This window comes from Triticum aestivum, chromosome 1D (assembly GCF_018294505.1).
Source record: "Triticum aestivum cultivar Chinese Spring chromosome 1D, IWGSC CS RefSeq v2.1, whole genome shotgun sequence".
NCBI lineage: Eukaryota > Viridiplantae > Streptophyta > Magnoliopsida > Poales > Poaceae > Triticum > Triticum aestivum.
In genome coordinates, this window is record NC_057796.1 from 324,060,844 (window position 1) to 324,083,370 (window position 22,527).

Here is a 22,527-nt window from a genome sequence, read left to right on the forward strand (position 1 = left end):
TAGTCTCGGGTTTGGGTTCAACCTTGGGTTTCTTCACTAGAGCAGCAACTGATTTGCCGTTTCATGAAGTATCCCTTCTTGCCCTTGCCCTTCTAGAAACTAGTGGTTTTACTAACCATCAACAATTGATGCTCCTTCTTGATTTCTACTTTCGCGGTGTCAAACATCGCGAGTTGCTCAAGGATCATCATGTCTATCCCTGATATGTTATAGTTCATCACGAAGCTCTAATAGCTTGGTGGCAGTGACTATGGAGAACCATCACTATCTCATCTGGAAGATTAACTCCCACTCGATTCAAGTGATTGTAGTACTCAGACAATCTGAGCACATGCTCAACGATTGAGCTTTTCTCCCTTAGTTTGCAGGCTTAAGAAACTTGTCAGAGGTCTCATACCTCTTGACGTGGGCATTAGTCTGAAATCCCAATTTCAGTCTTTGGAACATCTCATATGTTCTGCGACGTTTCAAAACCGTCTTTGGTGCCACAATTTTAAACCGTTAGCATCACACACTGAACTATCACGTAGTCATCAAAACGTGTATGTCAGATGTTTCGTAACATCTACAGACGACGCTCGAGGTTCAGCACACCGAGCGGTGCATTAAGGACATAAGCCTTCTGTGCAGCAATGAGGACAATCCTCAGTTTACGGACCCAGTCCGCATAATTGCTACTATCAACTTTCAACTAAATTTTCTCTAGGAACATATCTTAGTAGAACTAAAGCGTAAGCTACGACATTATTTGCAAAGACCTTTTGACTATGTTCATGATAATTAAGTTCATCTGATTATTTAATGAACTCCCACTTAGATAGACATCCCTCTAGTCATCTAAGTGATACATGATCCGAATCGACTAGGCCGTGTCCGATCATCACGTGAGACGGACTAGTCATCATCGGTGAACATCTCCATGTTGATCGTATCTACTATACGACTCATGTTCGACCTTTCGGTCTCTTGTGTTCCGAGGCCATGTCTGTACATGCTAGGCTCGTCAAGTCAACCTAAGTGTTTTGCTTGTGTTCCGAGGCCATGTCTGTACATGCTAGGCTCGTCAACACCCGTTGTATGCGAACGTTAGAATCTATCACACCCGATCATCACGTGGTGCTTCGAAACAACGAACCTTCGCAACGGTGCACAGTTAGGGGGAACACATCTCTTGAAATTTTAGTGAGGGATCATCTTATTTATGCTACCGTCGTTCTAAGCAAATAAGATGTAAACATGACAAACATCACATGCAAATCATAAAGTGACATGATATGGCCAATATCATCTTGCGCCTTTTGATCTCCATCTTCGAGGCGCGGCATGATCACCTTCGTCACCGGCATGACACCATGATCTCCATCATCATGATCTCCATCATCGTGTCTTCATGAAGTTGTCTCGCCAACTATTACTTCTACTACTATGGCTAACGGTTAGCAATAAAGTAAAGTAATTACATGGCGTTTTTCATTGACACGCAGGTCATACAATAAATTAAGACAACTCCTATGGCTCCTGCCGGTTGTCATACTCATCGACATGCAAGTCGTGATTCCTATTACAAGAACATGATCAATCTCATACATCACATATATCATTCATCACATCCTTTTGGCCATATCACATCACATAGCATACCCTGCAAAAACAAGTTAGACGTCCTCTAATTGTTGTTGCATGTTTTACGTGGCTGCTATGGGTTTCTAGCAAGAACGTTTCTTACCTACGCAAAAGCCACAACGGTGATATGCCAATTGCTATTTACCCTTCATAAGGACCCTTTTCATCGAATCCGATCCGACTAAAGTGGGAGAGACAGACACCCGCTAGCCACCTTATGCATCAAGTGCATGTCAGTCGGTGGAACCTGTCTCACGTAAGAGTACGTGTAAGGTCGGTCCGGGCCGCTTCATCCCACAATGCCGCCGAATCAAGATAAGACTAGTAACGGTAAGCAAATTGAACAAATCATCGCCCACAACTACTTTGTGTTCTACTCGTGCATAGAATCTACGCATAAACCTGGCTCATGATGCCACTGTTGGGGAACGTAGCAGAAATTCAAAATTTTCCTACGTGTCACCAAGATCAATCTAGGAGATGCTAGCAACGAGAGGGGAGGAGTGCATCTACATACCCTTGTAGATCGCGAGCGGAAGCGTTCAAGAGAACGGGGTTGATGGAGTCGTACTCGTCGTGATCCAAATCACCGATGATCCTAGCGCCGAACGGACGGCACCTCCGCGTTCAACACACGTACGGAGCGGGGACGTCTCCTCCTTCTTGATCCAGCAAGGGGGGAGGAGAAGTTGATGGAGATCCAGCAGCACGACGGCGTGGTGGTGGAAGTAGCGGGATCCCGGCAGGGCTTCGCCAAGCGCAAGCGGGGAGGAAGAGGTGTCACGGGAGGGAGGGAGGCGCCAGGGCTTGGGGTGCTGCTCCCATGCGCCTCCCCACTATATATAGGGGTGGAGGGGGCTGGTTTCTTGCCCTCCAAGTCCATTGGGGCGTTGGCAAAGGTGGGGGAAAGAAATCCCATCATTTCCCTTCCCCACCGATTGTTATCCCCCTTTTTTAGGGATCTTGATCTTATCCCTTCGGGATATGATCTTATTCCTTCTAAGGTGGGATCTTGGTGCGCCTTGACCAGGGGTGTGGGGCCTTGCCCCCACTACCCACGTTCATGTGGGTCCCCCCATGCAGGTGGGCCCCACTTCGGAACCTTCTAGAACCTTCCCGGTACAATACCGAAAAATCCCGAACATTTTCCGGTGGCCAAAATAGGACTTCCCATATATAAATCTTTACCTCCGGACCATTCCGGAACTCCTCGTGACGTCCGGGATCTCATCCGGGACTCCGAACAACTTTCGGTTAACCGCATACTAATATCTCTACAACTCTAGCGTCACCGAACCTTAAGTGTGTAGACCCTACGGGTTCGGGAGACATGCAGACATGACCGAGACGACTCTCCGGTCAATAACCAACAGCGGGATCTGGATACCCATGTTGGCTCCCACATGTTCCACGATGATCTCATCGGATGAACCACGATGTCGAGGATTCAATCAATCCCGTATACAATTCCCTTTGTCAATCGGTACGTTACTTGCCCGAGATTCGATCGTCGGTATCCCAATACCTTGTTCAATCTCGTTACCGGCAAGTCACTTTACTCGTACCGTAACGCATGATCCCGTGGCTAACTCCTTAGTCACATTGAGCTCATTATGATGATGCATTACCGAGTGGGCCCAGAGATACCTCTCCGTCATACGGAGTGACAAATCCCAGTCTCGATTCGTGCCAACCCAACAGACACTTTCGGAGATACCTGTAGTGCACCTTTATAGCCACCCAGTTACGTTGTGACGTTTGGTACACCCAAAGCATTCCTACGGTATCCGGGAGTTGCACAATCTCATGGTCTAAGGAAATGATACTTGACATTAGAAAAGCTCTAGCAAACGAACTACACGATCTTGTGCTATGCTTAGGATTGGGTCTTGTCCATCACATCATTCTCCTAATGATGTGATCCCGTTATCAATGACATCCAATGTCCATGGTCAGGAAACCATAACCATCTATTGATCAACGAGCTAGTCAACTAGAGGCTTACTAGGGACATGTTGTGGTCTATGTATTCACACATGTATTACGGTTTCCAGTTAATACAATTATAGCATGAACAACAGACAATTATCATGAACAAGGAAATACAATAATAACCATTTTATTATTGCCTCTAGGGCATATTTCCAACAGAACCACCATTAGTCATTAAATATCTAGGGACTCCAAACCTCGGAAAAATAACTTCCTTAAGCATCTTAATAGAGGTTTTATGATCAGCACTACTAGTTGGAATAGCTTCTACCCACTTAGTAACGTAATCAACAACAACTAAAATATGTGTGTATCCATTAGAGGCAGGAAACGGTCCCATATAATCAAAGCCCCAAACATCAAATAGTTCAATAACAAGTGAATAATTCATAGGAATTTCTTGACGTCTACTAATATTGCCAATTCTTTGACATTCATCACAAGACAAGACAAACTTACGGGCATCCTTGAAGAGAGTAGGCCAATAAAGACCGGATTGCAATACCTTATGTGCAGTTCTATCTCCAGCGTGGTGTCCTCCATAAGCTTCGGAGTGACACTTGTGTAGGATCTATTCATGTTCATGCTCAGGTACACAACGTCTAATAACACCATCTACTCCTTTATAAAGATGTGGGTCATCCCAAAAGTAATGTCTTAAATCATAGAAAAACTTTTTCTTTTGCTGGTATGTGAAACTAGGTGGTATAAATTTAGCAACAATGTAATTAGCATAATCAACATACCATGGAGCAGTACGAGAAGCATTTATGACATTTAATTGTTCATCAGGAAAGCTATCATCAATAGGTAGTGGGTCATCCAGCACATTTTCTAACCTAGACAAGTTGTCTGCAACGGGGTTCTCAGCTCCCTTTCTATCAATAATACGCAAATCAAATTCTTGTAGCAAGAGAACCCATCTAATAAGTCCAGGTTTAGCATCTTTCTTTTCCATAAGATATTTAATAGCAGCATGATCAGTGTAAACAGTTACTTTAGAATCAACAATATAAGGTCTGAACTTATCACAAGCGAATACAACTGCTAAGAATTCTTTTTCAGTAGTAGCATAATTTTTCTGGGCATTGTCTAGAGTTTTACTAGCATATTGAATAACATTTAATTTCTTATCAACTCTTTGCCCTAGAACAGCACCTACGGCATAATCGCTAGCATCACACATAATTTCGAAGGGTAAATTCCAATCAGGTGGCTGAACAATAGGTGCAGAGATCAGTGCTTTCTTAAGTATTTCAAATGCTTCTACACAATCATCATCAAAGACAAATGGTATATCTTTTTGCAATAAATTAGTTAGAGGCCGAGAAATTTTTGAGAAGTCCTTAATGAACCTCCTATAAAAACCGGCATGACCAAGGAAACTTCTTATACCTTTGATGTCCTTAGGACACGGCATCTTTTCAATAGCATCAACTTTAGCTTTATCAACTTCAATACCTCTTTCAGAAACTTCATGCCCCAAGACAATACCTTCATTAACCATAAAGTGGCACTTCTCCCAATTCAAGACAAGGTTAGTTTCTTCACATCTCTGCAAAACTCGATTAAGGTTGCTTAAGCAATCATCAAAAGAGGATCCATAGACGGAGAAATCGTCCATGAAAACCTCACAAATCTTTTCACAAAAATCAGAGAATATGGCCATCATGCATCTTTGAAAGGTAGCAGGTGCATTACATAAACCAAAAGGCATACGTCTATAAGCAAAAGTACCGAAAGGGCAAGTAAAAGTGGTCTTTGATTGATCATCGGCTGACACAGGTATTTGAGAGAAACCAGAATAATCATCTAGAAAGCAAAAATGTCTATGTTTGGACAATCTTTCTAGCATTTTATCAATAAAAGGTAAAGGGTAATGATCTTTTTTAGTAGCTTTATTTAATTTGCGGAAATCAATTACCATCCTATAACCTGTAATAATTCTTTGCGGTATCAGTTCATCTTTATCATTAGGAACGATAGTAATACCTCCCTTCTTAGGAACACAATGGACAGGACTTACCCACTGACTATCAGCAACGGGGTAAATTATACCTGCCTCAAGGAGCTTTAGTATTTCCTTTCTTACCACTTCTTTCATTTTAGGATTCAGGCGTCGTTGGTGATCGATAACTGGTTTGGCATCTTTCTCCAAATTTATTTTATGTTGACATAGAGTGGGACTAATGCCCTTAAGATCATCAAGAGTATATCCAATAGCAGCACGGTGCTTCTTCAGAGTTTTCAATAATTTTTCTTCCTCCTTCTCTGAAAGGTTAGCGCTAATAATAACAGGATATACCTTCTTTTCATCAAGATAAGCATATTTAAGAGTATCAGACAATGGTTTAAGCTCAAACACGGGATCACCCTTGGGTGGAGGAGGATCCCCTAGGATTTCAACACGCAAGTTGTGTTTTAGAATAGGTCCCTGTTTAAAGAACACTTCATCTATTTCCCTTCTTTCATTCATAAACATATCATTTTCATGGTCTAGCAAAAATTGTTCTAAAGGATCACTAGGAGGTACGGCAATAGAAGCAAGACCAATAATTTCATCTTTACTAGGCAATTCCTCTTCACGGTGTTGTCTACGAAATTTAGAGAAATTAAACTCATGAGACATATCACCCAAACCAATAGTAATGACATCCTTTTTGCAATCTATCCTAGCATTAACAGTGTTCAAGAAGGGTCTACCAAATATAATGGGACAAAAGCTATCTTGTGGGGATCCGAGAACAAGAAAATCAGCAGGATACTTAGTTTTCCCACACAAGACTTCAACATCTCTAACAATTCCAATTGGTGATATAGTATCTCTATTAGCAAGTTTAATTGTGACATCAATATCTTCTAACTCAGCAGGTGCAATATCATGCATAATTTCTTTGTATAAGTCATGAGGTATTGCACTAGCACTAGCACCCATATCACATAAGCCATGATAACAATGATCTCCTATTTTAACAGAAATAACAGGCATGCCTACCACAGGTCTATGTTTATCTTTAGCACAGGGTTTAGCAATTCTAGCAGTTTCATCACAGAAATAAATAACATGCCCATCAATATTATCAGCCAAGAGATCTTTAACCATAGCAATATTAGGTTCAACTTTAACTTGCTCAGGAGGTGTATAGGTTCTAATATTACTTTTACGAACCACAGTTGAAGCTTTAGCATGATCTTTCATCCAAACAGGAAAAGGTGGTTTCTCAACATAAGCAGTAGGAACAATAGGATCATTATAAGTAATAGTCTTTTCTTCAACTTTAATAGGTGCAACTACTTTCACTTCTATGGGAGGATGATATTTAACCACTTCTCCTTAGGGAGATCAACATGAGTAGCAAAAGATTCACAGAAAGAAGCTACTATCTCAGAGTCAAGTCCATATTTAGTGCTAAATTTACGGAAAACATCAGTATCCATAAAAGATTTAACACAATCAAACTTAGGTGTCATACGACTCTTTACCTTCGTCGAGATCCCAATCTTCAGAGTTGCGTTAAATTCTTTCCAATAAATCCCATTTGAATTCAATAGTCTTCATCATAAAAGAGCCAGCATAAGAAGTATCGAGCATGGTGCGATTGTTATCAGAAAACCGAGCATAAAAATTCTGAATAATCATTTCTCTTGGGAGCTCATGATTGGGGCATGAATATAACATTGATTTAAGCCTCCCCCAAGCTTGAGCGATGCTTTCTCCTTCGCGAGGCCAAAAATTATATATAAAATTGCGATCACGATGAACAAGATGCATAGGATAAAACTTCTGATGAAATTCCAATTTCAATCGTTTGTAGTTCCATGATCCCATATCATCACATAGCCTATACCATGTCAATGCATCTCCCTTCAAAGATAAAGGGAAGACCTTCTTCTTAATAACATCATCGGGCACACCTGTAAGCTTAAATAATCAACAAACTTCATCCACATATATTAGGTGCTCATCAGGATGCATTGTTCCGTCCCCTGCAAAAGGATTAGCTAGCAGTTTTTCTATCACACCCGAAGGAATCTCAAAGTAGAAATTTTCATTTTCAGTAGGTTGAGGAGCAACTCTTTGACCTACTGGTCGGGGTGAAGATACCCCGAACAAGCCCCTCAGAGGATTACTTTCCATAGTAATAGGTAACAGTAAATTTCAGCACACTATATAAATTTTTCCTTACCAAATTCCACCTACCAAAGGCGCTTCTCTACCCGGCAACGGCACCAGAAAAGAGTCTTGATGACCCACAAGTACAGGGGATCTATCGTAGTCCTTTCGATAAGTGAGAGTGTCGAACCCAACGAGGAGCAGAAGGAAATGATAAGCGGTTTTCAGCAAGGTATTCTCTGCAAGCACTGAAATAATAGTTAACAAATAGTTTTGTGATAAGATAATTTGTAACGAACAACGAGCAACAAAAGTAAATAAAGTGCAGCAAGGTGGCCCAATCCTTTTTGTAGCAAAGGAAAAGCCTGGACAAACTCTTATATAGAGAAAAGCGCTCCCAAGGACACATGGGAACTATCGTCAAGCTAGTTTTCATCACGTTCATATGATTCGCGTTCGGTACTTTGATAATTTGATATGTGGGTGGACCGGTGCTTGGGTGCTGTCCTTACTTGGACAAGCATCGCACTTATGATTAACCCCTATTGCAAGCATTCGCAACTACAAAAGAAGTATTAAGGTAAACCTAACCATAGCATGAAACAAGTGGATCCAAATCAGCCCCTTACGAAGCAACGAATAAACTAGGGTTTAAGCTTCTGTCACTCTAGCAACCCATCATCTACTTATTACTTCCCAATGCCTTCCTCTAGGCCCAAATAATGGTGAAGTGTCATGTAGTCGACGTTCACATAACACCACTAGAGGAGAGACAACATACATCTCATCAAAATATCGAATGAATACCAAATTCACATTACTACTAATAGCAAGACTTCTCCCATGTCCTCAGGAACAAACGTAACTACTCACAAAGCATATTCATGTTCATAATCAGAGGAGTATTAATATGCATAAAGGATCTGAACATATGATCTTCCACCAAATAAACCAACTAGCATCAACTACAAGGAGTAATCAACACTACTAGCAACCTACAGGTACCAATCCCAGACTTGGAGACAAGAATTGGATACAAGAGATGAACTAGGGTTTGAGAGGAGATGGTGCTGGTGAAGATGTTGATGGAGATTGCCCTCTCCCGATAAGAGGAGCGTTGGTGATGGCGATGGCGATGATTTCCCCCTCCCGGAGGGAAGTGTCCCCGGCAGTACAACTCTGCCGGAGCCCTAGATTGGTTCCGCCTCGTGGCGGCGGAGTCTCGTCCCGAAAGCTTGCTTCTGATTTTTCTTCGGACGAAAGACTTCATATAGCAGAAGATGGGCACCGGAGGGCCAACAGGGGGCCCACGAGGTCGAGCAAGATGGGATTTGCCCCTCCGATGAGGAGAGATATACTCTGGGCCCCTCGTGTGATCCGACCAGGATAAGCATGGCCATGTGACAAGGATTATGAGATAATTCGGATAGTGGTCGGCATCACTGGAACGAGAAAGAGGTCCGGCTACCACAAGGATGACAGACTCGCCTTGAGATCGACAACATATATCGTGTGGCAAAAGGAATGGAAGTATGATGTACAGGTTCGCTAACCAGCTTCACAGTCTGCTTGGTGTTCGGCATGCCTTGCTAGAGGCCACTACCAATCGTGCAGTTCGGAGGTGATCCGAACTGCGACCAAGCCGGCTTGAACCTAAGGGGTCGCACGCTTAAGGGAAGGAACCTACAAGGTCGGATCCGAGGACACTGGTCGGATGTGATCCGAGCTGTATTCGGATTATGGCCGAGTAGATTCATGGGCTTTAGGGTCTGTGCGAGGCCCAAGTGTTGAGCCCGCGACGGACGCCTATATAAAGTGGGGTGCGGCACACTCATGCGGTTGATCGCTTTGGCGTAGTCACTAGGGTTTGCATGTGTTGCGAATAGCCTCCTCCACTCGCCGCTGACTGTGTGATCGGACCTAGCAGTCTGCCGCATGTTGTTCCTCCTGCACGCGCGGATACCATTAGAGGCGGTGCACCTGTCCGCTCTGGCGAACTTGTACGTGGGATCGGACGACTGGCTGTTCGAGGGAGATCGGACGAGGAGGAGACGAACCACGCGGATGCGCTGCCCCAACTCTTCTTCCGCTGCACGACACTACGCGTCTAGTGGTAACGAACTGTGATCCATCTCCCTAGCATGTTCTTGACTGTTCTGCGTGTAGGAATTTTTTTAATTTGCAGTCGACACACCCTACCATAGAACCCAACACTATGAACTGCATAGGCAACCCAGAGGTCCTTTACCGCGGACGCGGCTATTCGAATAGATCATTTATAACCCTGCAGGGGTGTACTTATTCACACATGTTTCAACCACTTAGCGTCTGCACACGACATGTGCTCGGCAGACTTCAAGCGAAAGCCGACGTGGGTGTAGACCACGACCTGACTAACCACACAAGTCCCTAGTCCAGGTTTATCGCCTATTCAGGTTCCACCCAATGGGAGCCCGGCCGAGGTTTCCACTTACGGCCCCGAACGATGTGTGCAGGGTTCCCGAGGCACCAAATGGGTGACTCAGTACATCGGGCCACGAGCCTACCACATCACAGCCCACCCTTCGGATCAGCGCTGCACACGGCCTCCAGCATACTACAAACACTAGAAACTACTTGCAACTCCTGGATAGAGGACAAGGGGGGTTCATAAGTCGAGCGGGGTCATATTTCAGGGCCCAACGTGTGGTAGTAGCTATTCATGGATCACAAACACAGAACTCAATTCCTGAGGACGGCTTCAATGAGACAACCCACCATGTACTCCTACATGGCCTCTCACCGCTACCTTTACCAAATCGTGTTCACACACTTCGCTCTCAACAGTAGGACATGTTCACCACATTCTGATTCATCCCCGATGAATCAGACCTGACTCAACTCTAAGCAGTAGCAGGCATGACTACAAGCATGAATGAGTAGGCACATCAGGGCTCAAACAACTCCTACTCATGCTAGTGGGTTTCATCTATTTACTGTGGCAATGATAGGTCATGCAGAGGAAAGGGCTTCAACTACCGCAGCATGTAACAGTTGAATCGTTGTTGTCCTAATGCAGTAAAAGAGAGAAGAAGCGAGAGAGTGGGATTGTATCGGAATGAACAAGGGGGTTTTGCTTGCCTGGCACTTCTGAAGATAGTATAGCTCTTCATCGGTATCATCGAACTCATCGTGGGAACCACGTCTACTGAGAGGGGGCAAATACCGCCAAACACGGAAGAACACAATCAATGCAATGCAACAATATGATGCATGAATGTGACATGGAAAGATGCTATGGATTGAGCTAATGCAACTAGCAACAGGTTAAATGGAGTTGGCCCGAATCCAAGATTCAAATTCAAACTCCATATGTGGATATTCAAATGCCATTTATATGATTTGTCCTAAACAACAACTATAAGTTGTTCTAACATGCATGAAAACAGTACAGATGGATAGATTGGATTTTTCTGATCATTTTTCATATATAAAACTTTGCATTTGGAATTACAGATTAATTTCTATGATTTTTAGAAGTTAGCACTATTTTCTGGAATTTCCTGAGAAAGAATAAATCCAGAAAAGGGCATTACTAGGTCAGCATTGCGTCAGCTGTGCGGTCCAGGTCAAACCTGACAAGTGGGACCCACTGGTCAGCGTCACAGTTAGTTAACTAACTAATTAAGGTTAGTTTAATTACTAAACTAGGTTTGACCAGGGCGGGGCCCACATGTCAGTGACCCAGGGGGGTCAAATCCCGGTCAATTGGGTCAAATCGTCGGCGTTTAGCCGCCGGCAACGACTAGACACGGCGGAGGGTGCGGGTTTTGCACTCCGGCGACCAAACGGGCGGCGGAGGGCATCTACGTGTAGCTGGGAGTGAGCCGCGTCGAGTGGTGGTGGTGGTTGAGCTCGGGGTCACCGGAAACGACGCCGGTGACGAGCTTGGCGGCTGCCAGAGTTCGGGCGAGCTCGAACTCGACACTACAGTGATCGTGGAGGCGTGGGGCTAACTCCTACAAGCTCTACGCGGTGCGGGGAGGTCAGTGGACACGGTGGTGAGGCCGTTGCATGGCCGGAGCCACGTCGGCGGTGAGCTCAGGCGGCGGCGTGTGCGGGTGTGCTCCGTGTAGTCGCTACGGTGGACGGCAGCGAGAACGGAGAGGGGGAGGAGAGGAAGAATCTCACAACGGTCATGGCGAGCTAGGCAGCGGGGTCGGGGATGAGCTGGAGCGAGCGGGGCGACGAAGTGGATCTCCGGCGACGGCGAGGCGAAGCGAGGTCGGTGCGGTGGCTCCGGGGCGAACGAGCGCTCGGGGCTCGATCTGCTCGATGAAGCGGACGGTGGTGGAGCTTCTGGACACGGCGGGGCGACGAGGAGGCGACGGTGGGCGTGGTTACGACGGCGGCGCGGTTGCGGCGGCGTCGGCCATGGTGGGGGGGGGGCGAAGGAGAGGTGCAGTGGGGCGAAAGGGATGTCGGGGAGGTCGGGCGACGAGCAGAAGTTCATCCACGCGTCCAGCAGCTCGGCGGCAAGCAGGTGGAGGCGTGGCAAGCTCGGGTGCGCCGGCGCTCACCTCCCTGCCTGCCTGGCGGGAGGAAGCAGCTGACTGGCATGGGCCAGCATAGTGCTGGGCCGCCAGGTGGGCTGCCAGGTTAGTTTGGCCAGGTAAGTCTCTTTTCCTTTATTTCTATTTTCTATTATTCTGTAGACTTTAGGGCTTTATTAAAAATACCAAAACAAACCCAAAAATCATGAAACTGATCAAGGCTACTGTTTGGATTATTTCAAACAGTAAACATTTTAGTTCATGAATATTTGGACATTTAAAATATTATATAGCATTTAAATGCCCAAATGCAAATAACGTATGATTTAATTCAGTGACCCAATGTTGTCCTAGAAAGATGTGAACCATTTTTGTCAGAGGTTCTAGACCAAGGCAAAGATGATGGACATTTTTGAAGGGCTTTTCAGGTTCATTGAAAAAGTATTTAAGTAACCCTAGTTGGATTCAGTGGTGCTGGGGGTTTCTGTCATCCCCATTTCCAAGTTTCTGAGGAATTTAGACATGATGCAAACACTCTAATGCATGTACTGACTAGGTTGTGACAATGTCTTTAATGACTACTGCTCTGTACATATTGCGCCTTTGCTCATTGTTCAAGTTACATCATGAATGACTCCATACACCTGCTCCAACCTCTTGTTAAAACTGCTCCCTGATGTTTTTAGCAGGATGGATGACGATCCTCCACCTCCGCCCTATATTGCCGCAATGATGCAACAGTTTGAGCTGAATTGTCAGTTTATGACTGGGGTAATGGCCCAGTTCCCGAACCAGAATGCTCATCAACAGCCTGCCCCAATAACACTGCCAGAATTTGTGCGCCTCAACCCATCCATTTTCCGCAACTCCACCAATCCTATGGATGCTGATGATTGGCTTCATGACATCATGTTTGAGATGGAGTCAGCTAATGTTGCCCCTGCTAGTTACGTCACCTTTGTGACATTCCACTTGAAGGGTCCAACTGCTCAATGGTGGGTGTCGGATCACGGGTTTCGGCAAAACCCTTAAGGTTCGAACTCTGGGGTGCGCGCGAAGTTCTTTCCCTCCTACCGATCCGCATCTGAACTAGCTAAGATCTCGCGGACGAACTCGACGAACTCACAATCACAAAAGACATGAGATTTATACTGGTTCGGGCCACCGTTGTGGTGTAATACCCTACTCCAATGTGGTGGTGGTGGATTGCCTCTTGGGCTGATGATGAACAGTACAAGGGGAAGAACAACCTCCTAAGATTGAGGTGTTCTTGTGCTCGGTGTGTGGCTAAGGATCAGGCGAGATGCCACTGGATCAGATGCCTCTACTGTGGTGGCTAGTTCTACTTATATAGGCCCTGGTCCTCTTCCCAAATATTGAGCGGGAAGGGAGCCAACAACGGCCAATTTGAAAGGGGACAGCTAGTACAGCTTATCCTAACAAAAGCGGTCTTCGCCTGCAAAAGGCTCTGGTGGTGACGCCGCCTTGGGCTCCATGGTGACCTCCGTCTTGCCGTCCTGCTGGTCTTGGTCTCGTTGCACCGATATGGAAACCTTTGCTTGATGCCTCGGTACTCTACGCCTGCGCTTGCCCCTTTAGCACCAAAGAGGAAACAAGGACGCTGCGCGCGCTGGCGCCTGCCTGGCCTCGATCGTCATGGCTCACGTCATGAGAACCTCGCGAGGTTTGCCTTGCCTTCATCTCTCCGCCCCTCGTGAGCCTGCCTGACGAGGCTGCTCCTGAGGGGATCTTGCGTCATCCGCCTCGCGGGGCTTGGCCCCTCGCGAGGGTCTTGAATGCCTTGTTGGTGAAGATGGGCCATACAGGCCTGCTAGCGCAGCCACGCCGTGGGACGTAGGCAGGCAAGTGGGGGGACCCCCATTCCCAGAACACCGACAGTAGCCCCCGGGCCCAAGGCGCGCTCGGGCTTGGCTTCGAGGCGAAGCCAAGGGTCAAGTACGGAGCACCGCAGGTCCCAAAAGCCTGCGGCCTTGGTCGACGCGTGGCGGTTGATTGGGCGTGGGCGTCTCCGCTTCCCCATGCCGCCTCGGCAACTGCTCGACTTGACAAGTCCCTGCAACATGCAAGGGAAAACCATCATTACCTGTGATCATGGGAGGCGCCGGTTGGCCTTCTCCTGCTATAAATGGGGAGGGGGCAGAGCCCCCTCGCCCATCTCTTCCCAGTCCGCTTGCTTCTTCCTCTTCTGCTTCACCACCGATTCCAATGGCGCCATCGAAGAGGTTCTCCGCCGCAGAGAAGGGAAAGGCCCCTCGCGAAGGGCCCGGCTCCCCGGCGCCCAAGCGAGGACGCGGCCGTCCCCGTAAGCACACCGCGACCCCCGCCGCGGCCCCACGATCCCGCGGTGGCGCCACTGCGTGCGGCAGGGGTCGCTCCAGCCGTGGGAGCCCTGTCGACAAAGGGAGACGCGCCATGGTCGCGCGGCCTCCCCGGCCGCGCTTCCATTCCGCAGAGGTGTTGCCGGAGTTCGTTGTCTGGTCGGAGGATCCGGCCGGCAACTGGCTCTAGCTTCCCCGCTTCTTTGCCGACGAGCTGCCGGCTTCCGGTCCAGGTGGGCTTTGGCTGCAGGCGGACGGTTGCTACAGCCGGGCTTCTTGGGTTGCAGCCGAGGTGTCCGTCGCGGGCAACATAGCTCTGGCCCGCGGTTGGCAGACGTTCGCCCACGCGCGCGGCCTGGGCAGGCGGTGCACCCTCTACTTCAAGTATGACGGTGACGCGACCCTCTATGTGAGGGTGTTCGGGGAGGATGGTCGCCGCACCGGGTGCTGCCCTGAGGTGAACGTCGGCGAGGAGGTGCTCGGCCTCGGCGATGGCCGCGACAAGGACGAGGGCGAGCCCGCCCTAGGTACCGGTCGTGCCTCGTCCAGCTATGGTGGCTCTTCTCTCGGCGACAACTCCAGCAGTGGCGGCTACGACCAGCCGCCACTCCGCCGTGCTCGCTTCGAAGGAGGTAGCGGGTTGTCTCGTCGTCGCGCCTCCGTGAAGCGCGAGAAGGGATCCGGCTGAGCCCGGGGCGTCGACAAGGGCCTGCCCCCGCGGACCGCCGTGGGGGAAAGTGCCACTTTTGTTTTGTTCTTCCTTTCTTTCCTGCATCAAAATGAAACCAGTATGGGCCCGGAGGGGCGTGTATCGAACTATGATTCCTCAATCATTATGCTATGCTTGTTGTTTCTGTGCTATGTCGTTATTTTGTGCAGAGATAACTTAGCTTGGCGCGTTTGGGGCAGCCTCTCCTTCACGAGGCACTTGTTTCCTCGTGCCCATCTTGACTTAGTGGTCGCTCAGGAACTGCAAAAATTCATTAGGAAGCTCGCTAGGAGACTTGTCGTTCACCCAAGCCTTGGCCCGACGCTTCATATCGCGGTACCTGAGGGGCACGGATTTAGGGGAGATGCGCCAGCTTGTGGGTTCGAACGAGGGTGCCTCGCGAGAAAACAGGCGGAAGGCAGAGAGAAGGAAAAATGCTCGGAGGGCACCTGCCCAGCCCCCTCGCGAGGTATGCAAGAGAGAGAACACATGCTAACTAGAGTCAGAAATAGCGGCAAAAGGCAACGAAACCAAATCAGCAAGGAACACCAGAAGCAAACTTCGATTAAAAGAGGGCGAGCCAACTACGGAAAGCAAATGAAAAGCCGCGTCCAGCACCTAGTCTAGTCTTCAAGTCTTCTCACCAGCGCGGAGCTAAGTGCTGCCACTAGGCGTGGGAGGGAGCCCCCAAGGCCCGAGGGCGGCACTCTTGAGACTCAGGAGCGTGTACAACCCCACTCATTATTACGTGAGAGTGTCACGGGCGGCGATTCTTCACAAGCACCGGGCCTTCTTCACAGGCACTGGGCCTTGCTTCATGGGTAAAACTTCCGGAGGTGCTGGATGTTCTAGGCGTTCTGGATGGGTACCCCGTCTTGCGTCTCCAGGCGCGCGGCGCCAGGCCTGGAGACATGGACGACCTTGAACGGGCCCTCTCACATAGGTGAGAGCTTGTGCAGCCCTTCCCTGGAGAGGACCCGCCTCAGGACGAGGTCGCCTGCCTCGAGTGTCCTGGAACGGATGTTGCGGCAGTGGTATCGCCGCAGCGCCTGCTGGTACCTTGCCGCCCTCAGCGCGGCCTCGCGGCGACGTTCCTCCCCCAGCACGAGGTCCATCCCCCGCGTGGCGTCCTATTGCATTTCATCAAACGCCAGGACCCGTGCGGAGCAATGCTTGACCTCGTGAGGGAGGACCGCTTCGGCTCCGTAGACGAGGAAAAACGGGGTCTCACCCGTCAGCTTGGTGGTGGTGGTGCAGATGGACCACATCACGGACTGGAGCTCGTCGTGCTAGCCCCTGCCGCAGGCCCCGAGCTTCTTCTAGAAGGTCCTGGTCTTGAGGCCCCTCAGGACCTCTGTGTTGGCGCGCTCGGCCTGACCATTGCTCCTGGGGTGCGCCACTGAAGCATAGCAGATCTGCGTTCCAAGGTTAGCACAGTATGTTTTGAAGAGGTTACTAGTGAACTGCGAGCCGTTGTCGGTGATGATGCAGTTGGGAACCCCGAAGCGGCTCACGAGACCCTTGATGAACTTGACTGCGGAGCCAGCTGGGATAGTGCGGACGGCTTCCACCTCCGCCCACTTGGTGAACTTGTCGATGGCGACGTAGAGCTAACGGTAGCCCCCTGGCGCTCAAGGGAATGTGCCCAAGATATCCAGCCCCAGACCACGAACGGCCACGTGAGCGGGATGGTCTGGAGGCCTTGAGCCAGTTGATGGATCTGCTTGGCATGGAACTGGCAGGCTTCACAGGATTTCACGCGCTCGGCTGCATCGTTGAGCGCCGTGGGCCAGTAGAATCCGCTGCGGAATACCTTGCCGACGAGGGTCCGTGATGACGAGTGATGCCCGCAGTCCCCGTCGTGTATGTCAATTAGCAACTCCTTCCCCTGGTCTCTGGAAATGCAACGCATTGAAACATCATTTGGTCGCTTCCTATACAACTCACCGTCCTGGATGCAGTATGCCGTGGCTTGCCAGGCCATGCCCTCTGCGTCCTCCTCCTTCTCCGGCAGCGCCCCTTGCATTAGATATTCCTTGAATTCCTTGGTCCAGCATCCCTCCTGGGGCTCGAGCGCCAAGAGCAGGTGAGCTCCTGAGGTCGGGCCACAGGCTGGGGCTCCTGTTGCAGGCGGTTGTGGGAGCTCCTCCCGAGGCTGAGCTATGCCTGAAAGCGGTGGTGTCGCTGATGGCTTGAAGAGCCATTCCTCAAAGACGCCGGGCTCTTGGGGCTGCCGCTTGGATGCTCTCTTGGCGATGTCGTCAGCTTCCTTATTGGTGCCCCGGGGCACGTGCTGCAACTCCAGGCCCAGGAAGTGCTTCTCCATCTTGCACACCTCTGCGAGGTATGCCTCCATATGCTCGTCCTTCGGCTCATATACCTTGTTGGAGAAGTTGACGAGGAGCTGCGAGTCGCCCTTAACGATAAGGCACTTCACCCCTAGAGCTGTCACGACCTTTAGGCCAGCTATGAGGCCTTCGTATTCTGCGATGTTGTTGGAGACCTTCTCGCCCTGCTGAAAGCAGAGCTGCACAATGTAGTAGAGCTTGTCCTGAGTGGGCGAGATGAGTACTGCTCCAGCCCCCGCGCCCTGGTGCACGAAGGCGCCATCGAAATACATGACCCAACCGTCTGGCGCCTCGCTTCCTAGTGAGGTGGACCGGTCTTCGCCTACTTCAAGTGTCGGGGCATCTGTCCATTCCGCCACAAAATCAGCGAGCGCGGCTCCCCTGATGACCCTGGTAGTGTTGAACTCCAACTGGAATGCCTGCAGCTCGATGTTCCACTCAGCGACCCTTCCAGCAGAGTTGGGGCTCCTGAGCACCCTCTCCAATGGGTAGGCTGAGACGACCTTGATGGGGTGGCCCTAGAAGCAGTGCCTCAACTTGCGCGAGGCCACCAAGAGTGCGAGCAGGAGCTTCTGAGGCATGGGATATCACCCTCTCGCGTCCCGCAACACCGTGCTGACAAAATACACTGGGTGCTCGACGAGGGCTGGCGCGTTGGTGAGGCTCGTGTCTTGCGGAAGTTGGGGCGTCTCCTAAGGTGGTGGGACACCTGATGCTTGGTCGCTTGCGGGAATCTCGGCGACGTCGTCCTGCCGAGCTTGGTCTTCTGTTGATGCTGCTAAGGCTCTTGCGGCACCTTCCTGATCTTGCGTCACTTCGGCTGTAGCTCGGCGCAGCGCGCCCTTGGCTTGGTGCTCTTCCCAAACCGCCACCAGTGCCGCGCTGGCGGAGTACGGGGTGGCGGCAAGATAGAGTACTAGGGGGTCGAGAGGTCGTGGCGCTACCATCACCGGAGGGCTGGTCAGGTATCTCTTGAGGTCTTGAAAAGCTCGGTCAGCCTCCGGGGTCCACTCGAATGGGCCCTTCTTCTTCATCAGCTTGAATAAGGGTAGGGCGCGCTCCCCCAGCTTGGAGATGAAGCGTCCCAACGCAGTTACCCGACCAGCTAGCTTCTGCATTTCCTTGAGGGTCTGCGATGGGCTCATGTCCTCAATGGCCTTGATCTTCTCTAGGTTCGCCTCGATCCCTCTATGGGACACGAGGAATCCCATCAGCTTGCCGGAAGGGATACCGAACACGCACTTCTCCGGGTTAAGCCGCAAGTTCACCTGGAGCAGGCTCGCGAAGGTCTCCTCCAGATCTTGGATCAAGGTCCTTGCCTCACGAGACTTCACCACAATGTCGTCGACGTAGGCCTCCGTGTTTCTCCCGAGCTGCCGCCCTAAGGCGATGTGCATCAGCCGCTGAAAGGTTGCGCCCGTGTTGCGCAGTCCGAAGGGCATGCGGGTGTAGCAGTACACCCCACACGGCGTCAGGAAGGCTGTCTTCTCTACATCTTCTACCGCCATCTTGATCCGGTGATACCCTGAGAACGCATCCAGGAAGCACAGCAGGTCGCACTCGGCGGTGGAGTCAATGATCTGGTCGATGCGTGGGAGCGGGAACGGATCTTGGGGGCAGGCCTTGTTGAGGTTGGTGAAGTCGATGCACATTCGCTCCTTCCCGCCTTTCTTCGGCACTACAACGGGGTTCGCCAGCCATTCGGGGTACCGAACCTCGCGGATGGCACCCGCTGCCTCCAACTTGCGGGTCTCTTGGACGATGAAGGCATGCTTCTCCGTGGACTGCCGTCTCGCCCGCTGCTTCACGGGGCGCACATTGGGGCATACCCTTAAGTGGTGCTACATCACTTCTCTCGGGACCCCCACCAGCTGATTGGGCTCCCATGCGAATATGTCCTTGTTTGCGCGCAAGAACTTCACCAACGCTTCCTCTTGGCTTGGGTCGAGGCCGGCACCTATGGTAAAGGTGGCTCCTGAGGACCCGTCCTCGTTGACCGGCACCTACTTGGTTGCCGCCTTGTCTTGAGTGAACGACTGCTTCTTCTTGGTTGGCGCGGCTCCCTTGGGCTCGGAGGTGCCTGCATCAGCGGGCTGCGCCACCGCAGCGGTCTTGAGAGTGAGCTTGAGCGCTGCCAGGGCCTCCTTGGCGTCCCCCTTGACGGTAAGGACGCCCTTGCTTCCAGGCATCTTCATGAGGTTGTAGGCCGGATTGGTCGCCGCCATGAACTGGGCCAACGCCGGGTATCCGAGGACGGCGTTGTATGGGAGGCCGACGCGGGCGATATCGAAGTCGACCAGCTTGGTGCGGTAGTTGTCGCGCGTGCCGAAGGTGACGGGGAGGCGGATCTGCCCTAAGGAGTGGGCGGTGCTGCCACCAACCCCTGAGAAAGGCTTGCTGAGACTGAGCTGCTCGAGCGGCACATGAAGAAGGCTGAAGGCCTCCACGGAGAGCACATTGAGGCCGGCGCCGCCGTCGATGAGGGTCTTGGTGACGGCCACGTTGCAGATGGTGGGCGTGCAGAGCATCGGAAGCATGCCTGAGCCAGCGGTGGTAACGGGGTGGTCTTCTGAGTCGAAGGTCAGGTCGGCCTCAGGCGCAGCCCAGCCCGGCGGAGCCCCGGGCGCCTGGAAGCGGCGCCGATCTGGCGGAGGAACGGCTTGATATGGCGATCTGAAGGTGGGGCTCGAGAGCCGCCTAGCAGGGCCACGACCGCATGGTACACTGGCGCCGCGTAGCGCGCAGTGAAGAGGTCGCGCAGCTCCTCCCAAGATGCCACCGTGGACCCAGGGAGGTTGAGCAGCCAGGCGCGCGGCGCGCTGGTGAGGGCCATGGGAAACCAGCTGGCCATGACCTTGTCGTCACCCACGGCCCGAGGACGGCCTCTTCGTATGCCAGCAGGAAAGCTCACGGGTCTGCTGCACCGTCGTAGCGCGGCGGCATCTCCGGCTTGAACTTGGGCGGCCACTAGACTTGCCGTAAGGCGGGGGCCAGGGCTCGGAGCCCCTGGCCCCACCGTAGGTGCTGGCCGTCGGAGTCGGCAGCGGGGTGCCTGCCATGAGGATGGGGCGCGGTGGCGACGGAGCACAGATCGACGGAAAGGAAACCATGGCGCACCCCTACCTGGCGCGCCAAATGTCGAATCACGGGTTCCGGCAAAACCCTTAAGGTTCGAACTCTGGGTGCGCGTGAAGTTCTTTCCCTCCTACCGATCCGCGTCCGAACTAGCTAAGATCTCGCGGACGAACTCGACGAACTCACAATCACAAAAGACACGAGATTTACACTGGTTTGTGCCACCGTTGTGGTGTAATACCCTACTCCAGTGTGGTGGTGGTGGATTGCCTCTTGGGCTGATGATGAACAGTACAAGGGGAAGAACAACCTCCTGAGGTTGAGGTGTTCTTGTGCTCGGTGTGTGGCTAAGGATCAGGCGAGATGCCACTGGATCAGATGTTGGTGGCTAGTTCTACTTATATAGGCCCTGGTCCTCTTCCAAAATATTGAGCGGGAAGGGAGCCAACAACGGCCAATTTGAAAGGGGACAACTAGTACAGCTTATCCTGACAAAAGCGGTCTTCGCCTGCAAAAGGCTCTGGTGGTGACACCGCCTTGGGCTCCATGGCTACCTCCATCTTGCCGTCCTGCTGGTCTTGGTCTCGTTGCACCGATATGGAAACCTTTGCTTGATGCCTCGGTACTCTGCGCCTGCGCTTGCCCCTTTAGCACCAAAGAGGAAACAAGGACGCTGCACGCGCTGGCGCCCACCTGGCCCCCGCCTGGCCTCGATCGTCATGGCTCACGTCACGAGAACCTCGCGAGGTTTGCCTTGCCTTGATCTCTCCGCCCCTCGCAAGCCTGCCTAACAAGGCTGCTCCTGAGGGGGTCTTGCGTCGTCCGCCTCGCGAGGGTCTTGAATGCCTTGTTGGTGAAGATGGGACGTACAGGCCTGCTAGCGCAGCCACGCCATGGGACGCAGGCAGGCAAGTCTGGGGACCCCCGTTCCCAGAACGCCGATAGTGGGAAAGCCACAGGGGTATGCTACCTGCAGAAACTGTAACCACTTGGCAGGAATTTCAGTTAGCCTTCCGTGCACGGCACATTCCTCAAGGTCTGATGGACCAGAAGAAGAAGGAGTTTCGCAAACTCTCACAGGGCACACTGACTGTGGATGAATATCAGAGGAAATTCCTTGAATTATTTCACTATGCTGCGGATGACATGTGCACTGACACCCGCAAGCAGGAGAAATTCCGTGAAGGACTGTGTCCTGATATAAAGCTCGCACTTATTGCTCATGATTGCTCAGACTTTGCGACACTTGTCAGCCAATCTTTCCGAACTGAAACTGGTCTGACTGAGTACCAGGAGTCGCTCAAGCGTACCAGAGATGTTGGCCCATCCTTGAGTCAGCCTGCTCAGAAACGTCGAGTCTGGATCCCACAAAATGTTCATCACCGACCTGCTCCAACACCAAGGCCGTCTTATGTTGCACCTCGTCTGCCTCCACCACTGAGACAGCTAACAATTCAGAGTGGACAGTCCAATGGTGTAGCTTCTCCCCATAATGATGGTTTATGCCACAAGTGTGGACAGCCAGGGCACCTTACTCCGAACTGTTGCCAGGGTCAGTTGCGAAATGCTTCACGTCCTCCTTTTGGCTATAGTAAGGGCCGTCGAAACCATCCTAACAGAAGTTGTAGTGCCAAACCGCCTGCTATGAGTGGTAGTCAAGTCACCCATGTCAAGATTGAAGAAGCTCGTGAGTCCCCAAAAATCGTGACGGGTACCCTTCGTGTTAATTCAGTGCCAGCTTCTGTTCTCTTTGATTCAGGAGCATCGCATGCTTTTGTGTCCCAACAATTTTCAC